We start from the raw sequence: 26,422 nt of genomic DNA on the forward strand, positions 1-26,422 counted from the left end.
AAACACAGGTTATGCACCAGGTTTCTTTGTCAACACTTTCTATGTTAATTTAGCTTTCATAGGAGAGTTAGAAAATAGATGTAGGAGCTGGCACATTGGCTCAGCTGGCTAATCCTTCACCTCCCAGCACCAGGATCCCGTCTGGGCACCGCTCCGTGTCGCTGTGTCCCTTTGTCCCTGTCCTGCAGCAATGGACTTGGTGCACGGGGCCTGTAATAACACACATGGACTATGAACTGGTGATCAATAGCCCCAACTTATTGGTGGCATTAGACTCTTATAGACCGAGGGGCGTATGGGATAAAGGAGGAGGCATTGAGCTCATCTATGGAACCCATCAGCTCTTTACTTGTTTCTGTACCCTTGTTTGGAACTTTTTGTTTTCTAAGTCCCATCAAGTGTTCTCATTCACATGCTTTACAATCAGCTCTCATATAAACGTTATCCTATCATTTGTAATCCTGTGCTCCTTCACCTTCTAGGGTCACAGTGTCCTTCCACATCCCTGCTGCTCCACTTCCCATCCAGCTCCCTGCTTGTGGCCTGGGAAAGCAGTGAAGGATGGCCCAAAGCCTTGGGACCCTGCATCTGTGTGGGAGACCTGGAGGAAGTTCCTGGCTCCTGGCTTTGCATTGTTTCAGCTCGGGCCGTTGCAAGCATTTAGGGAGTGAACCAGCAGATCTCCTTCTGTCTCTTCTTTCTGTAAATCTGCCTTTCCAAAGAAATTATGCAAATTTTCAAAAAACAAAAAAAGCTAAGATAGATATAATGGCTATTGCCACTTGTCAATGTGAAAGTAGTGGTTGTCGTAACAGAAAAGCAAGAGCACTTGCGTGTAGTGCAGCTCAGAGCACTGGGACACGAAGGTCTGCTGCTGTGCTGAACGGGAGCCCGGCAGCCCCGCCAAGGGCCGCTGTGGACAGTCGCGGCTGGTGGGAGGCTCAGAGCCAGGGAGCAGGCTCTGCTTAGCTTGGGACTCACCCAGCTGTAGCACTGAAAGTCCTGCGTTACAGTCGAACAAAGGAAGCCACGCAGCCCTTTGTGTTTGTTGAGAGTAATGGTGGGTGGTAGCCTTATCTCTTGGCATCAGAGAGCATTGTTAAACCTTTGTTGCAAAATCCCCCCCCCCCCCCGTAATTCTCTTCATTCAGATGCATAAAGGAAGGTCCAGGCTGCCCACTTGCCCTCCCCACGGGGTTACTAGAGTCTCTGCGGGGGGGACAGGAATAAGAGGCAAAGGAGAAACCTGTCACCTAGCTTGCATTGCAATACACGAACTCCTGGCCGATTCGGATGCTTTTTGGCTTTCAGTGGCAGACGTTTTAAATGAAATGCTGTCTTTATCCGTCACAGACCTAAAATATATCCTACTTTTCCTTGTCTCAGCTACAGTCAGTAACCCAAGCTGCTACGCTGTCAGTGTCACAGAGTTAGGGCTGTGTGTGTGTGTGTACGTGACCTGCAATTAACGCCATTCCATGACATGCGCCTTGAAGATAAAATATTAAAAGCAAGATTGCACTTTTTTCTTGAACAATCTTGACACACTGAATGATATTCAGAGTTGTAAACATAGCAACTTTTAAAAAACTAGTCATAAATTGTAAAATAGATCAGAACTCAAGAAGCAGTCATGTTTCTTAGCAGATGGTGGTTTCCAAGAGAGGAATGATGGGACCAAGTCCATCTTACCAGATACGTACATACATAAATAAAAAACCACAGGGCCTGTTTGCTAAGAGTTTATACAGTGTGTCAGGAAAACAATCTCATTTAACAATTGCTCCACCTAAGAAACAATGCTAAAAATAGTCTGCTTCCAGAAATATCAAATTTAAGAGTAACCCAGCTTTCACCTGATAGGGCCAGTTTAACTCTGAAATTGCGCTTAACAAAGCATTAAGTAGCTGTGTGAAGAAGTCATCCAAAAGTACACTATAAACCCTGTAATGCTCAAGGTTGCAGCGTAAGGCCATTGATTTTGCAGTAATTTGTTTATTTTCTGATTGAAAACAGCCAGTTTTATGCCCTGGGGGATTTAATCTATTAATGGCACTCATGATTTCCCCATCCTCGTTTTCCTTGAAGCCTGCCCGTACCCTGTAATCTGAGCAGTTAGAACAGCACAAACCAAGGCTGGGAATGCGATAGGGGATGTGGCCTTGAAATCACAGGGGACACTTTGTCTCCAAGGCAGAGGAGTCTGGGGAGGGAGAGGAGGAGGTGGGTGAGAGGCAGGGGTGTTCTGAACTCTAATCAGATAAATGTACAAAAGTTGCCACCTAAGACGTCCTGTGGGACTTAAAAGAGTGGCTGATTCTCCTCAGCACATTGAACACCCAGTGTTACTCCCTGCTGGTCCTTGGAGGTCCATGTTAGGGATGATCTGTGCTTGTCTAGTTAGGGCAGCACCAGTCCCATATATCTCAACAGAATCTATTCCTGATTGAATATTGGCCACCCTGTGAAAGAACACACCTCCAGACAAGCACATAAACACGCTCCCACATACGTGGTTGCACATCCGTGTCCACAGAGGGGTCATTCCACGCTTGAGTCCTGCAGTATAAAATGGCACAATATTTGTGTGAAAGCTACGTGTTTCTTACGAATGCTTCAGATCATTTCTATATTACTTGTGATATCTAAAACAACATAACATATGTAAGTAGTTGCTATATTTTTGTTTAGGGAATAATGACCAAAAGATGTAAGGAAGTGTTTAGTACACGCAACTATTATTTTTTTTAGACTGTTTTCTGTTTCTGTGCAGTGGCAGAGCCCATAGAAACAAGCATCTTCCCTTATCATCCTGCTTCTCCTGTCTTCCTATTTATCTTATCACATGAAATGCATGTTTTTATTTGGTTCGTGTCTTCCCCCAAAATAATGTGAACTCCATGAACACGGAGAATTTACCTCTTTGCTTGTTGCCCTATTCTTGATGTCTGGAACAGTGAGTGATGCTTGGAAAAAAAAAAAATAAAGGGTTAAAATGCACCAACTACTCCACTATTTGCAGAAGGGTGATCTAACTCAGTATTTTCATGCTCCAAGATCATGAAGATCATGAGTCAAATTCAAGGTTGATATTTTATTCTGTGTCCAGTAAAGCACCCATTACGTGAGTGAGGGTAAAAAGAACAGATTTCAGTTTCTTTCAAGCCTCTTTCCCACTTACCTGCTTCAACCTCAACTCTGCTTTGAGCAGTTTTATCTCTGAGCATTGGACTTCCACAAAAGATAATCTTGTGGTGTTCCCTAAACTAAACAACAAGTATGAAAGTTAAGAAAAAGAAATCTTGAGGATTTAGGGAGAAGTGTGCTAATCATTTGTTTCATCAGTTCAATCATTTTGCCTCGATAACCAGGAAAAAGAAGTTTGACCTAGTAGAAGGCTCAGCGCTGGAGCATTTCCAAGGCGCAGCTTATTCTAAAAGGAAACGGGCAGGGGAGAGGTGGAGGGGGTGGTGGAAAAGTTAGGTGTGCGTGCATGGGCAGGGCGAGGGCTCGTGAGAGAAACAAGGAATTTACTGCTTGGCAAGCTTAGAAAAACGAGATGGAAGAATGTTCATCCTAATCAGTTTAAATGTTAGAAAACTTGTATCAAAAGATCTCTGAAAAAATCCTTGATTTTAGGAATCAAATTGGCATGATTAGCAGGGAAGCTATTGGAGAAACATCACCCAAGATTAAACAACTCAACATGGTTTGGATTCCTCCCCTTTGCTCCCTGTTGGACAGCTGTGAGCTCGGCGCTCCTGTTCTTTCCAGGCGTCCGTGCTGGAACCGTGCAGTTGTCACTGAAACAAACATGCCTTTGTCAGGTTAGGGGAGTGGGGGAATCATCTGATTCTGTTGGAGTGGCGAGGGATCGGGTTTGAACTAGGCAGTTTTAAGCTTTAAGTGTGGTTCAGGACACGGTAGAAATGAAGGCCCTCCTTGTTCATGGTCTGTATTTCCTGTTTGCTTTCTGCACTTGTTCTTAGCCAAAAGGCCGAGAAGCGATCCTGTTTGCTTTCGAATCTTAGGTTATCCATAAGAAGGACATAAGTTTTAGGGAGCCATGGGTGGATTGCTGTGATTTGAAAAGGATTTGTTTCCTAAACTCATACAGATGTTTAAACCTCAAGGTTACAAATCAGTGAGAGTGCAGAAACTTGTTCCAGTACGGAGTCCTGGAGGTGGACTTGGACGGGGCTGCTGAGGTCGCGCGGCCTGCGTGCCTGGAAGGTGGGGCTCACCCAATCTCGGCTAGAAAGCCTGAGTTTAGCCCGGTCTCTCTCTCGCTCCTTGCTTTGCACAGGCTTTGTTGTTTGTCGTGATCATTCAGTGTCCTCACCACCTGACCAGTGGGGCCTCCCAGTCTTGGAATCTCTAAGACCACAGGTCAAAATTAAGCACTTTTTTCCCTTCCCATGCAGCTTGTCTTGAGTATTTTGTTAAGGGAATAAAAGGCTGGTAGAGTTTCCAAGAATCTTGAGTGAGCTGAAGGTAGACTCAGTGCCAGTGCCTGGTGAGTGCACTAGGGACATCGCCCAACTCTTTGGTGCCTGTGTATGCCTAGCACGGTGCTGCATCTCCCACGTAGGGGCGCTTGGGCCATCCTCTTCCGCTCTGCCGGGGATAACAGCAGGGAGCCGGATCAGAACTGGAGCAGCTGGGATTTGAACCGGTGCCTGTATGCCACAGTGCTGGCTTTACTTTGTATGTCACAATGCCAACACTGTGAAGGGAATTTTTAAATAAGTCATCTTTCCAGAGCTAATGGGAGATCTTCAAGTTCGAAGGATGCCCCGAGCAACGTACAGAAAACAAAACTAGACCCGTAGTAGGAAATGCGTTGTGAGATCTCTGAATACCAAAATTTATCATGACAATTGCCATCCACGTACTTCTGCCTCAACATTGTATTTTATTTATTTTTTTAATTCTTTTTTTTTTATTGGAAAGGCAGATCAGATTTACAGAGAGAAGGAGAGACAGAAAAAATCTTCCATCCACTGGTTCACTTCCCACATGGCTGCAATGGCCAGAGCTGAGCAGACCTGAAGCCAGCAGCCAGGAGCTTCTTCCGGGTCTGCCACACAGACGCAGGGTCCTAAGGCTATGGGCCGTCCTCGACTGCTTTCCCAGGCCACAAGCAGGGAGCTGGATGGGAAGTGGGGCAGCCAGGACATGAAGTGTCCTCTATACGAGATCCTAGTGTTTGTAAAGTGAGGATTTAGCCTTTGAGCCATCGTGTGGGGCCCGTGTGCCTTTTATTAAAAAAAAAAAAACAACAACAACAACAAGAAAAACTGTTTGAAAGGTAGAGTTAGAAACAGAGCCAGCGAAGTCTCCCATCTGCTGGTTCACTCTCTAAATATCTGCCGCAGCCAGTACTAGGCCAGGCTGTAGCTAGGAGCTTCATCCAGCTCTCCCATGTATGTACAGGGGTCCAAGCACATGGGCCCTGTTCTGCTACTTTCCCAAAAATGTTAGCAGGGAGTTAGCTCTGAAGTGGAATATCAAGGACCTGAGCCTGTGCCCATATGGGATGCCTGCACTCCAGGCAGCGGCTTAACTCACTGTGCCACCACGCTGACCCCATCCGTGTATTTTAATTTGAGGATATATAGAGATATGTGTGTGTATGTATTCACACACACATAAACATAGGACATATATAATATATTTTGATACAGGATATATAAGTATATATTGAGTGATATATATAATATATATATATAGAGAGAGTGGATATATCTGTATATACATATCTATAATTATGACATGAGACTAAAAATCAAGAAGAAGAAGACATGTGGTTGAGTGGTAAAGAACTCAACATTTTTCCAAATAAAGTCTGGCTTTTTTCTTAGGCCTCTGGGGGGGAGGGTCGTCCCCAAAGCCCTCCAGTGTGACTCCCGAGAGGAGTGCCTGTCTGACTGCTAGCCAGTCAGTTACAGCGTGATTGAGGGTAGAGTGTCGATCTACTCCAAAATACGATCTAGGGTGAAGGCCAGACGGTAACGGCGTGTTTTTTTGGCGATCATACCTTGAGGGTCTGGAGACTACAATTCAGCATGTGGGGAATGGATCTTGTTCACTTAGTAGAATATCAACAGGAACTAGACAGTAAGGCTCTCTGCGACTTCCTGGTTGGCACTAGTGCTTCTTGACAGGACAGGCTCTGACCTGGGGGACACAGGACAAGGGCAGCTCTGCCCTGAGTACCCCTTCCTCAGACCCTGCCCCGTGCGCTTCTTCCGTTGCCGATTCCATCCGTCTCCTTTCGCTGTAGCAGAAATGAGCTCTGAGCTCAGAGAGCTCCGTTAGTGTTTGCAGCCAATTCTGCAGACCGAGGGTGGGGTGGAGAACTCCGTAACTTGGAAGTGATGTTGTCACAGAAGGTGGTCTCCTGTGGGCCGTGTTCCTTCTCCCATCACAGCCGCTTCACTCTTTTCAAGGACACGTAGGCTTTCTTACTACTGTCAGGGTGTAACGAAGCAATATTCAAGGATGACAGTCGTGTCGTGGGCTGGGAAGGAAATTAAACTGAAACTCGTAGAAGAGTTTCCAGGAAAAGAACGAAATATATTTTAGATATTAGTTCCTGCTAATGGGAAGTTGCAAGATCTGATGGAAAAAGCCCGAGGATCTTAGCAAGATAAACAAGAAATAAGCAGAAACTGTGTAGATCAGAACACTGCGGGAATGTGATCTTGCAAAGGAGAAACAATTTGTGATACTGTTCTCTTAGCAATTAACAAGAGACAGACGAGGACAAGGCATTTAACTTTGGAGCACAGGGCTGTGAGATCAGAAACACGTGATTATTAGTGCTCGCTGGCTCTTGGGTGAGAAGCCCATTGATTAATTATGATAATAGAGAATTTGTTTATTGATTACCGACTTTAAAAATAAAGCTATCACTAAGCCTGGAGGAGTGAACCATGATTGAGAGCAGAATATAAAGCCTCGGCTTTGATGATGTTCAAGTAAAACTCTGGATGACAGATTTGGGGCATGCGAGGGGAAGGAGTGGTACAAACAAAATGAGGAGTCAAGAAAAGGTGCTGGGAAAGTATGCAAGAATGAAGCAGTGAAGACAAGTGACTGCAGAGAAGGGCGCAGAAGCCGGTGTGCTGTTTGCAATGAAGAGCAAAATTGGCTTTACAGTATAAATCAAATACCAATTACAGGTAAATTGCAGTCACTTTGAATGTGAAAGGCGAAAGAGTGAGACTTAAAAAAATGATATCAATGATCTTTCTGTGAGTGGATGGTTTGCTGAATATATTGGACATTAAGGAGTGCTAATCTTGGGCCTAGTGCAGTAGCCTAGTGGCTGAAGTTCTCTCCTAGCATGTGCCAGGATCCCATATGGGTGCGGGTTCATGCACCCTGACTGCTTCCTGCTTGTGACCTGGGAAAGCAGTCGAGGACAGCCCTAAGCCTTGGGACCCTGCACCCACTTGGGAGACACAGAGGAAGCTCCTGGTTCCTGGCTTCGGATCGTCTCAGCCAGTGGATGGAGGGGCTTTCTCACTGTCTTTCCTTCTCTCTGTAAATCTGTCCTCCCAATAAAAATAAATACATCTTTTAAAAAATATTTGAAATAAGTACTAATCTTAAAGTCAAAGGTTGATGTGCTTAATTACAGTAAAACTAAGAATATTTTTAAAAATTGCAATTACAGTAACACTAAGAATATTTTTAAAAATTGATAAAAAGGCAAGCCACAGGTATATTTTAAATGTAGATTTAATTCACAAAGAGCCCATGACCAAAACTCAGAGGCAGTGTCAGCCACGGCCTGGTTCCAGTCCCAGCTGCTCTGCTCCAAGCCAGCTAGTCGCTCCTTTGCAGCCTGGGAGGCAGCGAGCATGACCGCAGTGCTTGGTTCTGTCTCCCACGAGGGAGAGCCAGCTGGAGTCCCAGGGCCCCGGCTGTCTTCTGGCCCCGCCCCGGCTGTCGTCTGGCCCCGCCCTGGCTAGCGTCATGCCCCGCCCTGGTTGGCGTGCCCCGCCCTGGTTGGCGTGCCCCGCCCCGGCTGTCGTCTGGCCCCGCCCCGGCTTTCGTCTGACCCCCCTCCCACACTGGCTGCCTTCTGACCCCACCCCGGCTGTCATCTGGCCCCGCCCCGGCTGTTGTCTGGCCCCGCCCTGGCTGTCTTCTGGCCCCGCCCTGGCTGTCGTCTGGCCCCGCCCCAGCTGTTGTCTGGCCCCGCCCTGGCTAACGTCTGGCCCCGCCCTGGCTAGGGTCATGCCCCGCCCTGGCTGTCTTCTGGCCCCGCCCTGGCTGTCCTGGATGGACATCTATAGAGTGAAATAAGAAGTGGAAGATCTCTAGTTAACGTGTCTTTTTCTCTGCCTTTCAAATAAAAAGGAAAAAAAAAAGCCTACTATTTTTTTAAAAATTGAGTTTTACTTGAAGAAATTAGAGGGAGAGCTCACTCATCTGCCGGTTCACTCTTCAGATGGCTGCTATGGACTGGAGCTGGGAGCTGCCAGGTTTCCCATGTGGGTACAGCTACTGAAGAACTTAGGTCACCCTCCACTGCTTTTCCAGGTCAAAAGCAGGGAACTGGATCAGCAGTGGAGTAGCTGGGACATATGGGATACTATTAGCTCGCTGTGCCACCATGCCAGCCCCTGTTCGCTGTGCATTCTTTAAAAAAGGAAGCAGGATTTTCCTGGAGAAGAAATAGGCATTTTCATTTCAGCAGAACTTCATTACAACAAACCAACCAACCAAACAAAAACAAAACCAAGCCCCCCCCCCCAAAAAAAAAACCTTTAAAAATGATAGTGAGAAATAGGAAAAGTTTGGAAAGTTTTCAATTTTGAAAATTAAATTTTTACCATACTAAGTTAACTTCCACAACACAACGGCTTAAACTCTGAAACTTTTGGACAGCATTGTCATAAAATTTTTGATAGCATCATACATTTTTTTTTAAAGGAGGAAAAACTTTTTGTGTCAACTCAGTAGTTCTTTTTCACATTTGAGCCAATATAGAAAAATAAACATGAGTGATTCCTCTGACGGATCTGTTGTCCCAAGGCAGTTAAGTAGAAGATCAATCAATAATTGTAAATCAAAGCAGGTTTATCTTTATGCTTTAGTGTGTACTTTCAACTTCTCTTTAGGGAAAGGTGTTGAGACATCTGGATTCCTTTCATGTTAGAAGTTGGGACTACGGTTTCCTTTTGGCTGTTAGCTGCTCATAATGTGTCGGTGCTTTTCTGCGTCGACAGTGAACGCTATAAGTGGCACGCAGGGGCAGGAGCCACCCAGCTTCCCACGTGGGCTTCCGGCAGCTCACACTGTCTCTAGTCGTGATGTGTCTCGGAGGGCTCACCTCGGTCCTTGTTCGCATTCAGTCCACCTTCTGGAAGGATGGGCACTGCCGTCCTGTGTTAGAAACGCTGAGCAGGTCTTGTGTGGGATTTGGAAAACCACTAGTTGCAGGGCATAAAGGTCAGCCAATCTGTTTTGAAAACCGAGTTGACACGTAAGCAACTGCAAGGCCCCGAGTTCAACACAGCACGGTGTGCTCTGCTCCCAGGGCGGTTCTGAGCCACCTGCTCTGCTTGCAGCCCTGCTCAGGGTACATGGTGAGCTCTCTGCGCAGCAGGACTAGTGCTACCTAGCACGGCGAGGGAAAGGACAGCTTGCTCTTGGTTGACAAAATATGTGCCTCTTGTGTAGTGATGAGATGTTTTGCAAAGTCTTGAGCAATTATTGAAAATGCCAGTGTGTTTATGTGTGTGTGTATGGCGGGGGAGGGGGTTGTGTGGCATTCCCGTGCCTGCACTTCTTGTGAAATGTGCTGCTCTCATGTTCTTTTTTCTGTTGTTGTTGTTTTTAAGTTTTATTTATTTTACTTGAAAGTCAGAGTTACATAGGTGTGTGTGTGTGTGTGTGTGTGTGTAAGAGAGAGATTGCTTTTACATTTACTGGTTAGTTCCCCAAATGTCTGCAAGGGCCAGAGCTGCGTCATTCCAAAGCCAGGAGCCTGGAGCTCCCACGTGGGTTCAGAGGTCAGTGCTTGATGTAGTCCTCCGCTTCTGCAGGTGCTTCTGCAGGGAGCTGGGTCGGAGGTGGAGTATCTGGGGTTTGAACAGGTAGCTGTGTGGGATGCTGGCACTGCAAGGCAGTGGCTTTACCCATTATGCCCCAGTGCTAGTCCCTAAATATTCATGGTCTAGGAAGCTATGTGTGTCTTCTTTTAAAAAAAGATTTATTTATTTTGTATTGGGAAATATACAGAGAGATATGCAGGGAAAATACACAGATATACAGAGAGTAGGAGAGACAGAGAGGAAGATCTTCCATTTGCTGAATCACTCCCCAAGTGGCTGTAACAGCCGGAGCTGAGCTGAGCCGAAGCCAAGGAGCCTGGAGCCTCTTTGGGGTCTCCCCCTCTGGTGCAGGGACCCAAGGCTTTGGGCATCCTCGACTGCCTTCCCAGGCCACAAGCAGGGAGCTGGATAGGAAGCAGGGCATCCAGGATTAGGGGATCCTGGCGTGTTCAAGTCGAGGACTTTAGCCACTAGGCTATCGTACCAGGCCCTCGAAGATATTTTGAATGTGCGTCTATGTAGGAACTGGATTTCTGTGTGGCCAAAAGGAGGAAATGCTTTTGAAATAGTTTTTCCTCAGAGGTTATGTGTCCTGTTAGTGGGTATGTTTTAGTCACTGTTTATCTTCCTTGTGTTTGAAAGGAGCGGGATTAGAGAGGCATTTCACCTGCACTGCGTTCTGCACATCTCCACAGCAGCCAGGGCAGAGCGCGGCCAGGTCAGCAGCCAGAGGCTCACTCTGGCGGTCTGCACGTCTGCCCACTGCCTGCTGAGGGCGATAAGGTGCCCACCGCCTGCTGAGGGCGAGCAGCAGGGAGCTGGGTCGGGGCAGCCCACGAAGCACATACACCATGACGTGCGTCTAAGCTGCGTCTAGATAATAGCATGTATTTATTTACTGGATGGATGGAACTAGAGAGAGAGAGAGAGAGAGAGAGAGATTGAGTGAGACAGGGAGAGAGGTCTTCTCTGCACTGGCTCACTCCCCAAAGGGCCACAATGGCTGAAGCTATGGCCAGTCTGGAGCCAGGAGCCAGGAGCCAGAAGCTTCTTCTGGGTCCCCCATGTGAGTACAGCAGCTGGCCTCTGCTACTTTCCCAGGTGCATTAGCAGGGAGCTGAGTCAGAAGTGTGACGGCCAGGACATGAACTGGCACTCATGGGATGGCAGCTCTGTGGGTGGCTGCCTAACCCACTACACCACAGCGCTGGCCCCGAGGAAGCTCCATGTTAGCTGCTGCAGCGAACACTTGCTCCGGAGGGTATCTTTCATCTGTGAGCCGCTATCAAAGCGGCCTTTCTGTTCCTGTATTCCTGTACCTCACAGCACCGCAGAACCTGCATGCTTAAAGAAATAATTGTTACATGGCTTTTAAGTTGGTACTTTCAAACATGTTGTCTTTGAAACAAAGGAAACCAGTTCTGGATCCTAAAATTACTCTTTGAAAATCAAGTTCCCGAAGCCTTTGAATGATTGAATTTGCAGTTTGCGCATGTAGCCCCCCGCTTGCGGGGTCACCATGAGCTCCAGAACTGTGCCTGGAGCCTGCCTCGGTGGAACCTGTGATTGTAATGGCAAATAGCGTTAATGTAGAGTTCAACCAAATGTTAAACTACTCTAGGAGTAGGCTAGCTTATGAGGTTACCTCTTTCTAGAAACTTACATGCCAGAAGGAAGTGGTAGAAAAATCCAACAACTTTCAGTTTCTCAAGAAATTTGTTTTTTTAAAACTGTGCTCAACTACATAATCCTTTTAAGAGCTCATGGCCCAGATGTACTCATGAGCAGGGGCAACAATGGAAATGGGGTTCAAGCTTGGGACAGTGACAGTCACTCCCCTAAAAATACAGGATTACAGAAGGAAAAATGACATGGGTTCACTTGAGCGTCTTGGCCAAGGAGGGTAGCTGCAGTGTCAAGGCACTGCGTGGCTCTCCCGCTGACTGCGGCTGGCTGCGCCCGAGCCGGCTCACACAAAGGCACTGCTGTCTCACTTCCCCAGAAAGGAGTCACAGCTTTCTTTGAAACATTGTTTTGTTCTTCAAGAACTCATTATTTGATTCACATTCTAAAGCAAATGATTCAAACCCAAGTCTGTCTTAGCAGGAAAAGAAAACTGTACACATGTGTACACATACAGAAACGTATGAATTTACACTGCCATTACTCTTCTTTTGTTATAGTCAGTTATTTCCCCTAGATTCAGATTCCTTCAGCCAGTAGAGAATCTGAAAATCAATTTTGTTTTCACTGATTGGAAAGCAAGGACTTTGGTTGGGAATGAATACTCTAGTTTTAAGAGACTCTCTGCCTTACCCCAAACTTGTGCATGTATTTAGCTGAATTGCTATTTTAGGTGCTATTAGGATTTGTAGCGGTCACTTTCCATTCACTGAGCATCCTCTATTACATTAGGTATCTAAAATTGCCATTTCTTGGAGGGTGATGTGGGGTCAGATTGAGAAAACCAAAACTGAGGAAAAAGAGAAATTAATGATGAGTATCCTAAGTATTTACGGGGACTCAGCACATGCAAAGCAGAGACTTCCTCATGTGGGCTCCACCTTGTCCTTCCTAGTTGTGAACAGTGTTTTATGTGGTGCCCGATTTCTTTTTCTTTTTTATAAAAAGACATTTATTTTTCAATGATTGTCACTTAAGTGAGGGGATACCCATGTAGATCTCTGGGTGGGATGGGGAGGGATGGGGAGCGGGGGAGAGACCCTACCTCTCCCAGTGACTGCAGGGGTGGAGGGAGGGGAGAGCTTGCAACACTTCTTGGCAGATCACATCAGTGTGAGGAGACAGAGATGATCCCTTGATTCCATCCCAGGAATTCTGAGCGGGCAAGAGTGTCCTGAGGCTGTGACTTGAGTGGTCCTGGTGGTTCCGAAGCAGTGTTGGCTTCATGGCACCACACGTGAGGTGGTACTTCCCACACTTTCCGGTGTCTGTGTCTATTTCGGAATGCTCGGTGGAGAATGTGGCCTGTTGTGTCATTCAACTTGCTCTTCTTTCCATGCTTCGGTGAGGCACTCGAGGTTTTCTGTTGAATCGGAGAGTGGCTGTCCTGTCTTTCCTGTGCAGCCCAGGATGTTGTCTTTCCTTATATGGGGTCAGCAACAGGGGTGGCCCGGTCCCACAGTTTGGGCTTTGAGGTCAGACCACATGTCCCTGAGGTGTTCCCTGAGGTTGGAGATCAGGCCTAAGAGACCCATCAGCTGACCACCTAAGAGTCGGTCCCCAGTCCCCAATCGCACATGACCAGTGCGATGATAAAAAAGTCTTTTCAATAAGCATGTCTGCAGTCTACCTGCAATTACTTTCAGCAAGAAAGCAAAGAAGGGCCGGGGCAAGAAATCAGGAGTAATTTACAAAGCATGCTTCTCGTTTTATAGACGGACCTTACCAAAGGAAGTAATGAGTACAAAGTAACCATTCTGCCAACCAATGATTACAACTACACTGATAAGCTTAATGGTGTTTGCTATGTAACAACTCTTCTTCCTGGAAAATTTCCTTTACCTCATATAGATAAATCATTTACTTCCAGAAAATAGCACTTTTACTATAGACTCTGCTCAGACCCTGCCGTTAAATTCAGCTAGCCACTTTGGGTCAGAGGTTATGGGCACATGACTGGAGGGACAACAAAACTCTTTTTTTTTTTTTAAGATTTATTTATTTTTTTATTGGAAAGGTGGATATATAGAGAGGAGAGACAGAGAGGAAGATCTTCCGTCCGATGATTCACTCCCCAAGTGAGCGCAACGGGCCGATGCGATCCGAAGCCAGGAGCCTCTTCCGGGTCTCCCACGCGGGTGCAGGGTCCCAAAGCCTTGGACCGTCCTCGACTGCTTTCCCGGGCCACAAGCAGGGAGCTGGATGGGAAGAGGGGCCGCCGGGATTAGAACCGGTGCCCATATGGGATCCTGGGCGTGCAAGGCGAGGACCTTGGCCACTGCACCACCGCGCCGGGCCCAAGGACAACAAAACTTTGAAAGAACACCGAGGGATAGATGTGGGATGTAGTGGTTAGAATGCACTGGGGACACCTGCCTCCTTTGTCCGAGTTCCTGGGTTCCAGTTCTGAGTCTCCTCCTGCTTCCGGCTTCCTGCCGATGCGCACTCTGCACAGCACCTGCCACCCACATGGGAGATCTACAGTGAATTCCCAGATCCTGATTTTGTCCTGCCCCAGTCCTGGCTGTTACTGGCTTCTAGGAGGTTGAATTAGCAGATGGATTACCTGTGTGCCTGCCTAACATTTGTTTTTCTGCTTTTCAAATAAATAAACATGTGTAAAGGCGAGTGTCCTAGGTGCTCTACCCACTGTCTTCATATTTCTGAACTTGAGTGTCATGGGACGATAACAGCCTTCACCTTGGCATTTTCTTCCCCATTGTCTCCCTGGAATATAAAGAGGCCTTCCCACTGCAAGCCATCCTGACAGAGAAATAGTGTTGTTCATTAGTCTTGTCTTCTCCTCAAGAGATATATCCCAGGATTATGAAATCTATCAGACGCTGTCAATGCTGTGTGTTTAGTTTACTGTAGTACATACCTATGTACCCATGACAAAGTTCACATATTAGAAAAACATGTAGGGTCCTGGGGGCCCCGCTTCCCACCCAGCTCCCTGCCTGTGGCCTGGGAAAGCAGTTGAGGATGACTCAAAGCCTTGGGACCCCGCACCTGCATGGGAGACTCAGAAGAATCTCCTGGCTCCTGGCTTTGGATTGGTTCAGCTCTTGCTGTTGTAGCCAGTTGGGGAGTGAACCATCGGATGGAAGATCTTCCTCTCTGTCTCTCCTCCTCTCTGTATATCTGGCTTTCCAATAAAAATAAATAAATAAATCTTTTTAAAAAAAGATACTATCATAAAATGATGCCGTTAAGAGATCCATTTCTTAATGCCCAAACATGTGAATATGTTACCTTACTTGGAAATGGGGAATAAAGATTCATATTCGTGTATTTTATTTTATTTTAAAGATTTATTTATTTTTATTGGAAAGTGAGATATACAGAGAGGAGGAGAGACAGAGAGAAAGATCTTCCGTCTGTTGGTTCGCTCCCCAAGTGGCCGCAATGGCCAGTGGTGAGCCAATCTGAAGGCAGGGAGTCTGGAGCCTCTTCTGGTTCTCCCACATGGTTGCAGGGTCCCAAGGTCCCAAGGCTTTAGGGCATCTGCAGCTTCTTTCCCAGGCCACAGGCAGGGAGCTGAATGGGAAGTGGAGCTGCTGGGATTAAAACCAGTGCCCATATGGGATCCAGGTGTGTGCAAGGTGAGGACTTTGGCTGCTAGGTTATTGCGCCAGGCCCCTGGGTTACATTAGCCTATTTTAAACTAGATAAAGTATCCTGAATAAGCCAAGTGGATGCAGAATAGTCATAATATTCATTAAATACAGAAGAGGAAGGCAAAAGAGGAAATTGGAATGATAATATATGCTACAGATTAAATATATCTACTCTTTCCCTGTCCCCCAGCAAAATTCAGATCTAGCAGTCCATATGTCCAGTGTGGTGGTATTGGAGACTGGACTTTTGGGAGGTGATTGTGTTAACATGAGCTCTTGAGCATGGAATCCTCATGATGGGGTTTTGTCCTTGGCAGAAGAAACACCGGGGGACTGTCTCTGCACTGAAGACACAGTGAAGAGGAACCCATCTGTAACCCAAGCACCGTGTGCCCTCGCCAGAACCCAGCCGTGCTTGCGTTCTCTCTTGGCCTTCCAGCCTCCCAGATGCTAAGGAGGTAAGCCTCTACTGCTGGAGTCATCCCTCTGTAGTGTTTTGCTATGGCAGCCCGAGCTAACTGAGAATGTGGGAAGGACTTGGCCTAACGTTGCTGGCTTTGAAGACCGTGGTAGAAGCCCATGAGCCAAGGTCAGTGGGCTGCATCTAGAGGGTGGAAAATGCAATAGATTGCCCCCTTGGTCCACCAGAACAGAACACAATCCTGTTGACGCCTGGATCTTAGTTCTGCGAGACCCCTTTCATGTTTGTGCTCTAGGATAATCAATTTGTGTTGGCCTTTGCCAATATACAGTATAGCCTTTTATTGCAGCAGCAATAGAATGAACACAAGTACTAATAGCTGTATAGACAGGGCAGACCACTGCATATTTTAGCAAGTGCAACAAGGAAGAGAAGGAAGGTGCAGTTATTAAAACTGGAGGTAAAGATGCTGGAAACTTTCTGCTTGCAAATATCTCATTCCGAACTTCAAAGGCTGCAGTCGTTTGTTCTTGCTGATTGAATCAATTCCAGGTGTTTATTATAAACACTATCTGGAGCGTCTCAATGGTATCTATATTTTAGTATCATTGAATAATTTATAAGAAAGAAGTTAAGATTTTATTTGCACCTAATTTCCAAATGGAGATTTCAGAGCAATAAATTGTCTGCTGTGATCCTGAAGCCCTAATTTTTTTTTAAAAGAAGTTCTATCTTAGCCCAGCTCCTAGAAACAAAGAATGCAAGTATATAAAATTCAGGTTTGGGAAATAATAAAATATCTATGCTTCCTGCATCTATGCAAAGACTCTGTTTTTTAAATTTAGCCATTCTGTGAAGTAAAGATTCTGCGTATTTTCCCACCAAGGAAGAGGAGACACCGCGTTGCAAAGGGGAGAGGCTGCACCCGGGCAGGCTGCTTCCTGGGACTGTGCCTGAAATCATTAGTCACTGCCACATGAAGCGGTTTTAAATGGAGGAAGTGTGATTCTTAGGGTTTCAAAACCATGTCTGATTTCAAAATGAAGGCTGATCCGTCTTTTTTGGTTTTAAGTGAGCAAGAAGACCTCACAGGCCGAGGTTAGAAATCGTAAAGCAGGCACTGGCCTGCAGGGGGTTAAGCTGTCCCCTTCCGTGCTGTAATCCCGGGTGGGTGCCAGTTGAGTTCCAGCTGCTGTTTCTCTGATCCAGTTCCCTGTAAACGCACTTTCCTACCAGCAGAAGATGCTCCTTGCATGGCTGCCACCCCCACGGCACACCCAGATGGAGTCCAGCCCTGGCCACTGTGGCCATTTGGACCCGTGCTAGCCGTTGTGGCCGTCTAGGAAGTGAGGAAGCAGGTGAGGGTTCTCTCTGTAACTCTGCCTCCTAAATAAATCCATAAGTCTTTATAAGTAAATGAATAGATTACTCTTGTCATTAGGCAGCTTAAAATTCATCAATGGCTTCTCACTGACCTTAGACAAAAATCTAAATTCACATTAGAAAAAAGTCTAACTTCATGTGAGCTCTGCCTATGTGCTCAGCTCCATCTAAAATTCACTTTTCTCTGCTATGTTGATCTTCTTTCCATATTCATAATGCACAGGTTTCTAAAATTTTATGGAAATGAATGTTATGAAAAATGTATAATGAATTTCACAAAAAAATTGCACCAAAATAAACTGATGTTGTTATTCCACTTTTCATGGACCTTTTGAAATATATTCAATTTAAGTTCCCTTCCTTTCCCAATATTTGTTAGTGTTAAGAACTCTCCCCTTTCCCTGCCTCCTGTTCGATATGCCTGAACATCTCAGCCTAGATGGTGCTTCTTCCAGGAAGAGTTCTCTGGCCTGGTAGTCTTTCCCTGGCTGGATCGCTTGCTCTGTCATCTCTACCAACTCCCCACTCGTTACGCTGGCATTTGTCTCATCATCAGCTACATGCTCACTTGTTACAGAATCGTGTAAGTTGCAGAATCTTTTTATTTGTAAGGATTTCATTGTATTTGAAAGGCTAAGTTACAGAGAGGGAGGGAAGGAGAGACAGAAAGAAAGAGAAAGACAGAAAGAGAGAGAGAGAGGTTTTATACCTGCTGATTCACTCTCCAAATGACCTCAGCAGTCAGGGCTGGCTCAATCTGAAGCCAGGAGCCTGGAGCTTCATTAGGTCTCCTGCTTTGCCAAGCTCATTAGCAGGAACCTGGATGGGAAGTGGGGCAGCTGGGGTTCAAACTGGCACACATGCGGGATACTGGCTCTATAGGTTGGGGCTTAACCCATAATATCACACTGACAGCGAAGGTTATGAGTCTTTTTTTTGTGTGTGTGTCTGTCACTCTATCTCTAGTCCCAGGCACAAGCTTGTGACAAAGGATTTATACAGTAAAGGGTGTTTTTACAAATGATAAAAATAAAACCAGAGAGCTAATACAATGCGTTCAAGCCCAGCAGATGACCTGTGGCAAATTCTGTCCTTGGATGAGAATCCCACATATGTTAATTCAGATGATAATAGAGATATCCAAAAATACTTTAGAAATTGTCTGTTATGGTCTCAGACTCATCAGAATAAATTCTTGGTATGGTTTTGTCAAGATACCGAGAGGCCATTGCTATGATGTAGTTGCTAGAATGTAAGGAGATGGGTGTCAGTGGAAGGATTTCTGGGGGGACTAGCAGTGATGCTATTGCCAGCCAGTGGAGATACAGTTCAATATTTTAGCAACCAGTATAAACCTTGAGGGACAAATCAAAGGAATGTTTGCGTGCACATAATACATGAAACTATTTTCAGAACAGTTTTAAATTAATATGTTTCTACTAAGTATTAACATAAGTATTAGTAGATGAGAGATTTAAACTCAAACAATGTTGTCATTTTTCATGTGAAAATTCGAACACATTGAAAATTCACCTTTAGTTGGCCCAGATTACTTGTATGCTGCTAGGAATTCATGTGATAGTGAAGGTAGAAACGGCAAAGTGTTTTTCTGCAAGAAACTCAGACCTCAGCCTTGTTGAACACATCTACATAGCATGGCAGCTGCTTGATGGGACGGCGGCTAGACCCGAGTTTAATGAAATGTTTCCCTGTTTGGGGCCTCAGCTTCTTTATTGTAATTAATTTTCAAATGTTTTACGACTCTTAGGGCCACAGCTCTTTCTTTCCAATTTTGGATGTGTGTGATTTTTAATGAACTCGTATGGACATAAGTGACACATTCTCCTTGTCGTGTCATTATAGATTGGTTTGCAATTCTTCATTCTTTATATATGTGTATATATGTATATTCATATCCTTCATGCGACTACTATAGTAATATATCTATATATTTATATTTTTTGTCATATGGTGGGAAAAATATATTTTCTCCATTTTTCAGCTTGATCAAGTGAACTTACTTTGACCAGTGAGTATTAGCAGATGTGATATAAGTGAAAAATGAATATGTGCTTGTGTAGTCTTGCATACTGGTCCAAGAAGGGTAAAAGGAATGTAACCATAATTTACACTCAGTGCAGAGCCTGGAGCCCAGCCTGGAGTATGCTCAGTGCAGAGCCCAGAATCCTTGGGCCTCACATCAAGACCAAAATGAGAGTGAAAACATAAACAGCTCATGGGTATCTTCTGAATTAATTTATGAAAACATGTGACTGTAGCCAGAAGGTAAAATCCACAGCACTCCCAAACTCTGGGAGGCCCCAAGCTTAAAAACACACGTCAATTGTAACCAATTTTATAGACACATACCACTTAAAGTGACCCAGTTCCCCACTTCAGAGAGAAATAAGAGCCGGAAGATCAGGAAAGCTCTCCTGTCGGTTTTCTTGACAGAGCTTAGGGAAAGTGCTTCCCAGGAGAGGATGTTCATGTTTGAGGGACTCCCTTACTTGGCTTCCTAGGACGCAGCAACTGCAAGGCTGCAGACAGAAGACGGCAGGGCGGTACCTGAAGCCCCAACAAGAGAATGTCGTCTTTGTGATAGTTACATAACAGCATTGAGACTCCTCTGTACCATACACTCTTGGGCCATGGATTATATACATCATTAATGCGCAACGTCTCTGCACCTCACTTTACAAGTGGCTCTGTAAGAAAGAAATCTGTGTTCTTTCTTGATTACTTAGTCGCAGCACACAATGAATTGCTATCCACCACACCTGTAGAGTGGAAATCTTCCCTCTTATGAAAGAACACAAACGCAGTACAGCTCACTTAAGTAGTTTTCTCTTGACTGGTTTCACCAGGAACGTCCCTTCCAAGCCGATCATTCTGCCACACAGATCATACATAGCTGATACACTAAATATTCTGAGTTTGAACCTGGGAAGCTTGTAGAATATTAACAAAGCAAAGCACCAGATATCATGATGGATACAATGAAACCCAGTAATCCTAAAAGAAGTGGGCACGGCCGTGCATGGGTTTGCTTTCCTTCTTCTAGCTGTGTAGGAAAGTCTTGAATTGTACTGGCTTTCTCTGAGCGAGCTTAACAAGCGGCTGGATCCACACTGTGAATCTATCAAATGCCAAGGAACCTGGCAGCATTTGAGCAGCGGAGCACATGTATTGGAGCTAACGGGCATCTCAGCTCACAGCTTCCTAAGATACAAAACAGGTTCATTTTGTTTGATCTTATAATGGAAGGACTGGGGAAATCCTAATTGTGGAGGATAAATGCTGTGCCTTAAATAATCTGTGTCAGTTTGTGGCAGGCAGGAACCAGATTAATTTTGGAACACAGCATGGTAGAAAAAAAAATCCATTGATCTTATAGCCCCAAAGACTGCTGACATAACTTTTCTTGGCTTGTAATTCCTTCCCATGCTGGGCGGCAGTAAATAAATGTCAGCCATTTAAGCTTCAGATAAAGTTTATTGCTGACAACCAGGAGTCAGGTTTGGGGGGAAAAGGAATCCACAATCACTAGCCATGCTTCCTGGTGTGTGCTCAAGCTGCTGTGCTCAGGCATCTTTACCAGCCACTGTCATGGGAGCTCCACCCTGAGGTATAAAGAATAGGTCAAATGACAAAACCATCCTTACTTTAATGAATGTCATTGTTGTCAATATTAAAATTCAAAACAAAGAGTTGGTCACTAAAGGACAGTAAGTCCTCAGTGAGCATATACATGGACACGATGTAGAATAAAAATTTAGAAAGGGGGCCTAGCGTGGTAGCCTAGCGGCTAAAGTCCTTGCCTTTCATGTTCCGGGATCCCATATGGGCACTGGTTCATATCCCGGCAACTCCACTCTTCCCATCCAGTTCCCTGAACCAGCAGTAAGATGTTTTTCTCTGTTTCACCTTCTCCCTATAAATCTACATTTATCATATTTATCAGCTCAGTGACCCGAGAATGGACACTTTATGTAAGACATACTCTGTTCTGTTTTTAAAAATGAGGATAATAATAGGACTTTAATAATCATGAGACGTGTTTTGAGACTTCAACATGATAACGATCCAGAGGCGTTGAGGCAGGTTTTGGACAAAGTTGGACTTGGATTCAAGTCCCACCCATGCCGCTTCTTGCCAGTGTAACGTTGGCGGTTTTCCTATCCTTCTGTGATTTGGGGTCCTGCATGGTTTAATGGAGGTGATGCGATTCTCGTTTCATAAACTTGCTGCTGAATGCGTTAATCCTGCCCACACGTGGCGAGCACTTGGTCTGTGCTAGCTGCTGTTGCTCTTACTGTTGGGCTGTTTTGGTTAGTGCTTGCAAAGCTTGCTCTGTTGCCCTCACCACGATCTCGGGGCTCTTCTGTGCCTTCGTTCCTCATCTTTCTGATGACAAATCTGAGGGAATGCTGTGCTCTGCCTTCCTGTGGACACCAGCAGCCCTTGGCATGGCAGGCACAGCAGTTGACACCGATAGCTCTTCTCTGCTGCACAGGGGTTTTGTTTTAGCTAACCACTTACTCTCCAGCGGGAGAAGGGTCTGCTGTCTCCTGCAGGAGCCGGATGAGAGTCCCCCCCTGGCCACCTCAGCCAGGGGTGAAGGTCTCAAGAATCCCTCATGGTCTAGGGATTTTTCCTTCAGAGAAAGTGTCCCGAATTTTCAGTGATTCCAGTTGGAGAGATCTTTGTATCGAATTTTCTGCATCAGCCTCTATCACATGGCTGAACTTTTTCTGTAACGTTCTATTGAGTGTGAAAGGATCCCTGAGTATGCAAGTAGGATGTGAGGATGGGTCAAAATAGAAGGTGTGATTTGGGGGCACAGAATTCTGAGGTTTGGGTTGTTTGAAATAGAGGCTCAGTAAAACATTGGCATTTAATCCAGTAGATCAGTAGATCATCACTGCTGACGTCGCTGGCTTGTGCCTGCCCTGTACATCGTGCACTGTGTGTGCAAGAAGCACAGTTGCAGGCACCAAAGGAAGTCTGAACACAGTGGGCCCCTAGCACACACGGCAGTGCTTGTCCTCAGACGCCGTGTCAGAGAGGGTTCTGTCGGGTTTCATTCCAGAAATAGAATTCGTGGTGGACCAGACAAGTGCTGAGCTGAAGTGTTTTATTTATTTATTTACTTATTTACTTATTTAGCTTTAAAAATAACTTTTACTCAATTTCTCCCATGTGCTACCCGCTTTCACAAATGCCATTTTGCTGTATAGTCTATAAAAATATAATGATTAGTTTTGCAAATTAACAACATAAAAATAAATGTAGGGAAAAATACTTGAGCCTCTACTAGGGCCACATATTATTTCACATCATTTAAAATAAACCTCCTATCTTTTAAAGATACTTAGGAGCATGCATTAGTACAGTAAATTAAGCAAATGTTTGCATTGCCTGCATCCCATCTGGGAGTGTCGGTAGTTGGGTCCCATCTCCACCACTGCTGATGGAGCTGGGATGAACCAGACAGCAAGCAGGTAGGGGTTCAAATGCTTGAGTCCTCACTGCCTATCCGGGAGACTCAGGTGGAATTCCTGCCTCATGGGCTCAGTCTGGCAATTGCAGGTGTTTGAAAAATGAACCAATGGATAGAAGATCATTCTCTCTTTGTGTGTGTGTGAGCGTGCATGTGTGTGTGTGTGCGTGTGTGTGTGTGCATGCATGTTTCTCTTTCTGCTCCTATGACTGAAAAAACAGAAAATGAATAAGTGGCTATGAAAAATATGCAGTTAAAATTCATACTTTGGTCATTCTGATCAGTTCCCCGCACGGGGTTGGACTTGTACCCGTTGGAGGAGAGCTGTTTTACAGTGATGTGCTTTACGATTCGGATGTTTCCTAAGTGCAGCTTCACGTTCAATTGTTCTACCTACTAACCTAGCCTCAACTATCTCTACAACTATAACAGTAGCATTCATCGTCAGGATATTATTTAGTTTCTGATCCATAGTAGGTATGACTACTGACCTATAAGATGATATGAAAATGTCAGGTGTTGTTACCAGTCCAGTGCCTGAAGCACCACTGGCTTGATCCTGCTGTTTGAACCCACCTTGGAATTTGGTTGTGGCCAGGGGCATTTCCATTAGCATGAGATGTCTTCCTTCGGGCAGGACTTCTGGAAAAGAAGGGGAGCACGGTGCATAGAGATGTCTGGACTAGTACGGAAACAGAGAAAGACACTTGTTGTAATCGACAGTGAAAAGGAAAGAGTAAGCTAAATCTCTTTGGACGCGCTATTCCCATGGTATTAAAATTACTCTTTCCTTTTTCTCCTTCCCAAATGGAAAATGGAGTGTAGGCTACCCCTGCACCAGAATGGCAGTGCTGAAGAAGCAGAAGGTCTATGGAATTAGAGTTAAATTCAGATTTCATCAGTCAGTACCTTCAATGGGAGGCAGTGGGGCAGAGTGTCTCAGCTTATGGAATCTGACCGTGTTTCACTAACGTTGGGCAAAGAACCCTGAGAATGAACTCACAAGCTTGCAGGATGGATATGATGTGGCACCTTTCCGGGGTGAAAACAAAGGTTAAATGCCAAGTAGACCTACACTTCTGCAATGGTGGGATGCGTCCAATCACAGGGAATCCTGTTAAAATACAAACTCTGTTTCAGTAGCTGTGGCCTGAGAATCTGCACTTGTACCAGGCTTTCCGCGATGCTCAGGGTGCATCCCAGTTTCAGGATTACAAAGTGCAAAGTACACAGAATGGTTCCCACAAACTGCAGGCATTCATGCATGCTGGCCGTTCTTAGCCCTCTCACGCATGCTGTCACATACAGCACTCCACGGCTGATCTCAGCAACAGCTTTATGTCACATTAGGTATTAAATAGGTCTCCTTTTCCTGAGGAAAGGAGAAAGTCTAGAAAAGTTGAAACATGAATATTATTATTGCATTTGAAGCTGATTGTATTCTAAGTAAAATCAGCTTTCTTGTACTGGAAGTTTTTTTTTTTTTTTTTTTCTGATTCTGGGGTAGGGGAAAAAATTTAGAAGCTGACTTTACTGATGTTAGATGTTAGAAAACAAATGGTTCTCTTCAAGCTTCAGGAGAAATGTGGGGCTGGCATGGTGGCACGCAGGTGAGGCCGTTGGGGCTGGTATGGCGGCACTGCAGCTGAGGCCGTTGCTTGGGAGACTGGCATCCCATATCAGAACGCCATTCAAGTCCCTCTGCTCTGTTTCTGATCCGACTCTCAACCAGTGTGCCTGAGAAGGCTACAGGAGATGGTCCAGACGTTAGTTTGTCCTCCCTGGTTGTCCCGTTGGGTGTGGACTTGGGGGCTGGGGGCCACTGATATCTCTTGAGCACTACTCTTGGATTCTTTTACTTTTGGTTCCCCCCTCACTCCATCTTCAGGCAGGTAAGGGCATATCGAATCCGCGTGGACTTTGAATTGCTAACTTCCCCCTTTGCTCTCGGCTCTGCTATCAAACAGCTTTTGTGATTCTGTCTGTCTCACCAGGATAATCTCCTTTATTATTATCTACTTGAAGTCAAGTGGTTCCATGTAATTTAACACATTCACAGATACAACTTTAGGGGACAGAGATCAAGGTAACAGCTGAGAAATCTTCCTCCTATAGTTTATATAAGAAATTTTATAATCTTTTCTGCTTTTCCATGAATGCTATGGAGCTATTTCACAGTCAGTATGGATATGATCCGACTGTTTGTAGTATCTAAGATTCTCTTATAAGGGATTACCACAATTTCACAATTTGATTGTTTTTTAGATTTTTTTTAAATTGCAAACATTACTGTTGCATGAACTTTGCTCCTGTGCCTTGACTAATGATCTTTTAAAGATAAACATTGCTGGGTGTGGAATTCCTGATCAAAGGGTGTGTCTGTTTAAGATATTGATATCCTCATTCGTTCTTGCTTCGGGAAAAGCTGCATCGACCCAGATTCCCCATTCCCGATTCATGGTCGTTGCTTCTCCCGTACACCTCTGCCAACACTGGGGTCTGACAGTCGTTTTAATCTTTGCTCATGCCATAAGGGGAATCTTTTCGTCTCCTCACTTGCTATTTCTTATTAGTCAGACAGGACCTCTTTCCCGTTTGTTGTCTTATTTGAAAACTGTCACTCACTTCCGCTATCAGTTAGAGCTCTTAATTTCAGCAACAAAAGCCAAACTCTGATTAATCTAGACAGACATGGATCTTGCTGGAAGGGTATGTTGTGTGTGGTTGGTTCTAGAGAAGATGAGGAGGGAGGAAGTTGGTAAAGGAGGGCTGGGTGGCAAGGCGTGCAGGGGCAGAGCTGGGCGGCAAACACCCACCACCATAGGACAAGACAGGTGAGCTGTGTCACAGCGTCCCCTCAGCAGCTCAGGCTCCTTGCCGTGGAACCCTTAGTGAGTCTAAATCAGTTCGCCATCGCTCTGCCTTCTCTGCACTGCCTCCCGAGGCTCGGAGTTCCCATGACTGGGTTGAGGTCCCATACAGGAGCTAGAGAACTCATTGCATACAAGAAGGGTTCCTGGGTCTCTTTGGCTCTTGGAGTGAAGCGTCTTGTTTTTTCACTCACATTCACCTGTATTAGATGACATTTAGGTAGCCTTTTCCAACACATTTTCATCCTTTCTTCATTTTTTCTGTTGTAATCTGCTTGTTTTCTGTTTTTTTTTTTAAATGAAAGTAGTAAGGTAAGGCTTTTTCAAAAAATTTTATTAGGTATTCTACGTTGAGAATATGTTATATGTATCTTACATGTATTTTTCCTTTTATTTATTATTTTTTTCTGTTTCAATCTTATTTATCTTAGATCTTTCCATGGCAAGCTATTTTTTTTAAAGATTTGTTTATTTTTATTGGAAAGGCAGATATACAGAGAGGAGGAGAGACAGAGAGGAAGATCTTGTGTCCGATGATTCACTCCCCAAGCGGCTAAAATGGCTGGAGCTGAGCCAATCCGAAGACAAGGAGCCTGAAGCTTCATCTGGGTCTCCCACATGGGCGCAAGGTCCCAAGGCTTTGGGCCGTCCTCTACTGCTTTCCCAGGCCACAAAGCAGGGAGCTGGATGGGAAGTGGGGCTGCGAGGATTAGAACTGGCGTCCATATGGGATCGTGGGGTGTTCAAGGCGAGGGCTTTAGCGTCTAGGCTACTGTGCCAGGCCCGAGGTGGTGTGCTTTTGTGTGCATGTGTGTGTGTGTGTGTCATGTGTATGTAAGTGTCTGATTGTTTATGCCATAAACTCATTC

The 26,422-nt window shown here is 45.3% G+C and overlaps 1 long non-coding RNA gene across 3 annotated transcripts in view; it reads left to right on the forward strand.

The window, feature by feature from the left end:
• The window catches only part of LOC121166361, a 28,854-nt gene extending 11,033 nt beyond the window's left edge, over positions 1 to 17,821 (forward strand). Inside the window, exons 1-3 of one of the 3 annotated variants that reach the window (XR_005885407.1) lie at positions 15,619 to 15,834; positions 16,643 to 17,155; positions 17,615 to 17,821. This is a non-coding gene — a long non-coding RNA (uncharacterized LOC121166361). Of the gene's footprint in view, positions 1 to 15,618; positions 15,835 to 16,642; positions 17,361 to 17,614 lie in introns of those variants that run through there. The other 2 variants (XR_005885408.1, XR_005885406.1) reach the window with 2 other exon arrangements.
• Positions 17,822 to 26,422: the final 8,601 nt, after the last annotated feature.

Source organism: Ochotona curzoniae, unplaced genomic scaffold, assembly GCF_017591425.1.
Source record: "Ochotona curzoniae isolate NIBS_2020 unplaced genomic scaffold, NIBS_Ocur_1.0 patch137, whole genome shotgun sequence".
NCBI lineage: Eukaryota > Metazoa > Chordata > Mammalia > Lagomorpha > Ochotonidae > Ochotona > Ochotona curzoniae.